This window comes from Cibotium barometz, chromosome 56 (genome assembly GCF_041138505.1).
Source record: "Cibotium barometz isolate CiBa-2024 chromosome 56, ASM4113850v1, whole genome shotgun sequence".
NCBI classification, from domain to species: Eukaryota; Viridiplantae; Streptophyta; class Polypodiopsida; order Cyatheales; family Cibotiaceae; genus Cibotium; species Cibotium barometz.
In genome coordinates this window covers 3,563,791-3,570,374 of record NC_141101.1, presented here as the reverse complement: position 1 = coordinate 3,570,374, position 6,584 = coordinate 3,563,791, and positions in this window count along the sequence as shown.

Sequence of the window (6,584 nt, the reverse complement as noted above, 5' to 3'; positions counted from 1 at the left end):
GGACCGTATAGAGTATGTGAAATTACCCCGCAAGGTACCATCCGAGTGGAGACTCTCACGACAGAGTTGAAACCATTGGATTCCTTAATGGGAGTAAATTCAAAAGGTACTATGACCCCCTGAGCCAAGAGGAGTTACATGCAATCCATCAAAAGAAGGCAGCTAAAGAACAAGCTGAGCTTAAAAAGATACAAGCAAGAATTGAAGCCAAAGAATGTCAACAGCGTGCTAGGCACCAACGGGAAGCCAACTTGGGGATTACACAAGCATTTTTCGAGGAGGCAGACGAGGATTCACTAGAATCTGACCTACCTCTAAGATACCCAATTGAGTTACAGAGTCCTTACGGGGAGGTGCTGTATAATGCATTATTGGATACAGGAGCTTAACACAATTTGTTATCATATGGTGTGTGGTGTCAACTTGGAAAACCACCTTTTTCCAAGAGTGCTATCCAAGTTCAAGGAATCAACAAGAAGAAAACCCCTGTCTCAGGAATTCTGCACACTCCGGTTGCCTATGACAAGGGGACCGTAATTCAAAGTTTTTTGGTTATGCCTGCGACCGGGTACCATGGAAGGGACTGTAAACTAAGGGCACAAATGGATGATGGCCACCAAGTGCAATATCGATTGGGCAACCAGACGAGTCACAATGCAAGAACCAACACTAGGTCTGACCGCTCAAAATCCCGCACCTAAGTCATCCACTCAAATGTTAGATAATGAAAAATCACAAAGTCCAGTGGCAAAACCATCTTTGATTGTTTGCCACCCCTCTAACGCTTCAACACCAAGAGTAGAAACATGCAAGGTGGTCTCTAAAGCTCCGCTTACTATGCCAAAAAATACATACAAATGGGTCCCAAAAGCTTCGTTAACAGCTACTTCCCCTGCTCAATCTCGTTCAGACAAGAAGCCTCGTAGTAGGAAGAAAACAGCTACCCACCCGAGAAAGAGCAATGTAACATCACGATGGATCCCTAAAAAATTATTAGTAGCCCAAGGGTACTACGAGGGGAATGACCAGATTTCGGTCCCTAAACATAAGTTAAATCCCTCTACATCACCTGCTGCTGTAAAACCTTGCAAACCAAATGTTGCCACCCCAATGACAATTCAAGACCGTGGTAAGGGAAAGGTAACAGAGTGCTAGTCTCCGCACCACTTCTTCCAGAGTTAGTTTGGATTCTCAAACGATATCGATCATTACCACCTAGCTCAGGAAGGGGGGAGCCACATGAAGCTTCTAGCTCCTCATGCCAGGCACACGCTGATATAGAAGTTTCTACATGCTCTACACCTATTCTTGTCAACACGCAACAAAAGACCAATGAGTCTATGTCTCCTTTGTAAAAGTATCGTCGGAAACCATTTCCTCCATTCGTCAATGGGAGCGTACACTACCATCTCTGCAATTGGATGTGGCCACAAGGGTCATAAAAAGCTATCTGCCCACATCACAACCTATGACCCGCTGGACAAATTGGTTCCAAGAGGCTGCAACATCATTGCAGAAAATATGATCTACCCAAGGAAAGGGGGAGCATGTACTCACGCTCGACATTCTAATGCTTCCTCCTTAACCTTCTCCCGTGACCATGTAATTGCCAAATTCAAGGGGATGTATATATATAGCTTCATACATAAAAAAGAAAAGAAAAGAAAAACAAAAAATAGTAAAAAGAGCAAGAGCACAAAAATAGGAGAAATATCCGTATACAATCAGAAACTAGATTGACCTGTCATAAACCTACTGATGCTATATCTGTGTTTGCAGATATGGCAAATGCAAGAGCATCACACACTTCATCCACCTTTGGTGAGAGGTATCATCTGTACCTTTCTCAGATATTTCACATGTGCTATCCTGTAATTGAAACTGAATGGGATCATATAGATGTACTAGCCAGAGAGGAAAATGTTGAGGAATTAGAATGGCTAATTCGCCTATTGACCATGACCGACCCCTACTCCGTAGAGAGGACATATCCCTGATAGCCCAATGCTTTCCTTTTCCACAAGATGACTATCCTCGCATGGTTACATTCTTCATGAGTTTATGTGGATGGAAAATGAAAAGGAAATATCTGACAATGATGAATGGACGGATGAAACTCATGGCACTACTGAGGTTGACTTTATTTATTTGGATGATGCGGATAGAGGTTTAGCCTTAGGGCTAGAGCCAGGACTCTACAACATCCTCTTACCGTATCCTCAGTAGTAGTGTGGTGACTGGTAAGTAGGTTAGTGTTTTCAAGTTTTTTCTAGTTTGGATTCCTTAAATGAGTCTTTAATTTTTCACACTGATGTGCCTCTCAAGGTATAGCGCTTGTTAGTTGGTTGTACAGGTGGAAAAGTTTGAGGTGGATTCGCTTTCAAGTCCTGAGATAGCCGCAATGCTCATACATAAATATCTCATCAAATTGCGGGCATTTTTCTCATCAAATCAAGGAGATCTCCAAAATACAGGTGTAATTCTTCCATGCCCACTCTCTTTCATTTTTACTGTTCAATTAATTTCATGAACTGAAGGCATGACCACATGGAAATTGTCAATGTACTACTTAGTTTTTGAAGTTGCTTGACGTGCTAGTGTAAATCATTAATGAGCTTAACTTTATTGGATATATTCCTAGGCAGCATGACGTCTTTAGTAACCTTGGAATACGATTGTCTTAGGTCTAGGGTCAAACCATCTTAATGTTTGACACCTGGCCATGTGTGTGTTGACCTCTAGGACATAGCTTTTACCCCTTTATCGAAATGATGCAAGACAAATTATAGTTCAGGAGCGAAGATCAAAAGAAATAAATTTTAAAAAAAAAGCCTACAATAAATGGCAATACAAGTCTATGATGTGCTTTAATGTTGGCCTATCGCCTTATTAATACTTGGTAGGCGAGGAGTATTCTACTCCAGACCAATGCCTTGGTTGGTAAGAGGTAGCCTTGCCTAAGGTGAACTAATAGATTCCTGGATAATGCCTTGTGTTAAACATGGTACCAGGATCGATGTTAGTTTTGCCTTAGAAAGGTCGCCACCATTATGTGTAAAAATTGTCACGTGCATAAAAAATAAAGGCAAAAGGCTCCTATAACTCTGATGTTTCTTGTGTCCCTAGGCTCGCGGTATTAACTTGTTCTTAGAGTAGACACAGTGTGGTCATCTGTTTATTTATTAAGCTTGGTTATTTTCCTTGACTTAGGCCAGTTATAAACCTTAATTAACCTTGACTTAGGCCAATTATAAACCTTGATTAACCTTTGACACCTTGCTAACTCTTGATTTACTGAATTTATACACTTTATATCTTTTGAATTCCAGCATACTTTCACTCTACTTCCCTGTTTTGCAGACGGTCTACCACAACAACCCTATCGAGCTTACCATACCATAGCTTCCGAGGACGGAATCTACATCAAGAAGGAGGGCATGTTAACCTATGACGGACATTGAGACGTACTATGTTTTACGTCATTAATTTAAATATTCTGAGTCATGGGCCGGGCTTGTCGGCACCATATGTTAAGGATAAAGGGATTGGGTGATGCCGATGAGAGGCGCACCTTGAATATCAGCAGGGTAAGATTTAGGATCGACCGGCCATGTATAGGCGCCCATGTGTGAACGGTCAAGTCACCTATAAGAGTCAAATATAACCCTAAAACCCTCATTCTCATGTGTTGTGAATACAAGAGTGCTCTTGCCTTATCTTCTTGGTTGCCTTCTCCTGCGTGTGAGAGAGAGAGTCAAATGTAACCCTAAAACCCTCATTCTCATGTGTTGTGAATACAAGAGTGCTCTTGCCTTATCTTCTTGGTTGCCTTCTCCTGCGTGTGTAAAAGAGAGAGAGGGAGAGAGAGTGAGAGAGCGATCGAGCACTGTGTAGCGGCACGGCGGCGGCGGCGAGGCAGTAGAGCGGCGACGGCGGCTCCTCCTTCACTGCTGCGACGCGGGAATCCTTCACGGCGGCGGTTAGAGCGGTGAGTGACACACCTTTGCATTCTGTTTGAGCTTGCTTTCCTGGTTGTATGCTTGTAGCCACTCGTGGCTCGCATACGGTGTTCGGCAAGTCCCCAGCTACGACCTGTGCGGCAAAAGCGCACACATGTGAAGCAGGTACGAAAAGAGCTTAATGTAAAAGTCTTAGACACAATTGGTGAGCCAATACATTTGGAGTAGACACAGATGCTTAAGCCTAGATCAAAGGAAGTGCCCTTCAAATTGCATGTAGACAATAACTTTATATTGGATGTATGTAAGCTACAAGTAGCAATGGTGAAGTTGTACAACATGTCTATTGAAGAGTGTAGAGGTAAGCTTCAATTTTTTTTGAAGCTTGATGAGAGTGAAGTCATTAAGGACCAAAAGCTTGAACGTGTTAGCTTGACACTAATGAATAGGGCGTTGGATCCCAACATCAATTCAAAACATCCAAAATATTTCAGTGTGCAATCAGAGAATGAAATATGGTGGCTTGCTATATTTGAGGTACCAAAGAAGGACCATGAAGTACTTAAGATTTTTTTTAACTTAATAGAGATACCAGATATTGTCCGATGGCAAAACAATGGTAAAGTTTTGCATGTCGATGAATTTGGTGAATATGAGGTAGAATGGCATCTTGCTGGTGATTTGAAAACATTGAAATGTATGTTTGGTGTTTCAAATTTGCATCAAGTGAGTTCCCTTGCTTATATTACATGTAATCCAGAAAGAAAGGCAAGGATGGGAAGAAACAATGGATTGCAAGGACAGGACAATGAGGTGCTCCAACACGTGACCAGTATGTTCAAAGGAATGGAATGTTGGTGCCATTAGATCTTGAGTGGGATCCTATTTTAGAAATATCCTTAACAAGGGTCCTCTTTTGCAGCTTGCATTACATAGTAAGGATAATATAAAAGTTGGTGTTTGAGTACATGTGTTTTGCCTACAAGATATAGCCTGCTTCAGATGCTAATGCAGCATGCAAGAAGGTAGAATAAGTCTTATTTGATGTTGGATTGCACCGGGGACAAGTAGAAATAAAAAAGGATGAGAAAAAGTCAGGAAAGAGTGGAAATTTACCATGCAAACCGTGTTTTTTGGGGAGCGAAGGCTAGGAAATTCTTATCTCCACCATGAGATGAAGATGGTAAGTTGCTTATAAAACAACCGAAGAAGTATGAAGCATGGAAAAAACTACACATGGTTGTACCTGATCGGAGCAATGGGGGACGGACGCGGATAGCAAAGACAAATATGTGGATTGCACTTGATAAATTGGCACCACTTTTACAAAAGATGACATTCAATTCCGATGATGCCAATGCGTTTAAAGAGGCAATTGTAAACTTTCATAACTCAATGATAAAGGCATGGACTTCAAATCACATTACACACTATATGGTGAGAGTGGTCTCCATTTTGTTTTTACAATTAAAATGTGATTGTAATATTTTGAGTTTAACTATGGATCCTATGTTTTTGAATGCAGCACATACTTGAGGCTCATGGTCCATGCTTTGCTGAATAGGGAAGTTTGGCGATATGGTCCACACAAGGCATGGAGCGATCTCATTGGCAAGCTCGATATGCGGATTCCAAAAAGAAACGACGCATGGAGGTGAAATCAATGATTCCAAGCCTATGAGGCAATTACTCCAATGGCGGTATAGAAGAATAGAGATAAGGTATTAGGACAAATTATTAAAGTCTAAATCCAATGATACAGAAGTTGTTCGTAGGGAAATATATGAAGCGAGGAAAGCAAGATATGAAAATAGTATGGCTAGAGAACATCATACAGAATGGTTGACAACCCAAAAGAGAGTCGGTAGCAAATGGAAGCATCGAACACAAAGTGGTGATGGAAGTGATTTAGAATTGTAATTAAGAAATAACATTTTATGTTTATGAGAATATTGGAGCAATCCAATGTTTTAAAGAAATAGATATTTTATGTTTATGAGACTACTAAAGCAATTCAATATTTTAAAGAAATAGGTGTTTGCTAAAGTCAACATGTTTATGTTTATGAGACTACTGAAGCAATTCAATATTTTAAAGAAATAGGTATTTGCTAAAGTCAACATGGATAACTTTTTCAAAATAAGTGTTTGCTAAAGTCAACATGGATAACTTTTTCAAAGTATTGATATTTTTTAAAAGTAAGTGTCAATAACTTATAGTAATTTCCTTTTATAAATGAAGGCACTTCTTTCATTTCTCTCCATTCCTCCATTTCTCTCCATTCCTTCTAGCTTGTGAGTATGGCACGTACTAAAGCAAAGAGCAAACAAGATGTCTACCAAGACACCAGTTCATTCATCCGAATCTAGTGAACATACTAACACCAACAATGATAGTTCAAGCTGCTCCCACTGCTCTAGCTAGTAATGTTCATCCACCAATGCATAAGAAGAGAAGATTGAGACCAAGCACTGTCGCTCTTCATGAAATTAGGAGGTTCCAGAAGAGTCTTGAGTTTATTATACCCAAGGCACCTTTCTCGAGGTTGGTGCAAGAAATATTGCAAGATCTACAAAGGGAAAATCACTACAAGAGATCAAGCACATAATGTGGAGCGATGGTTAG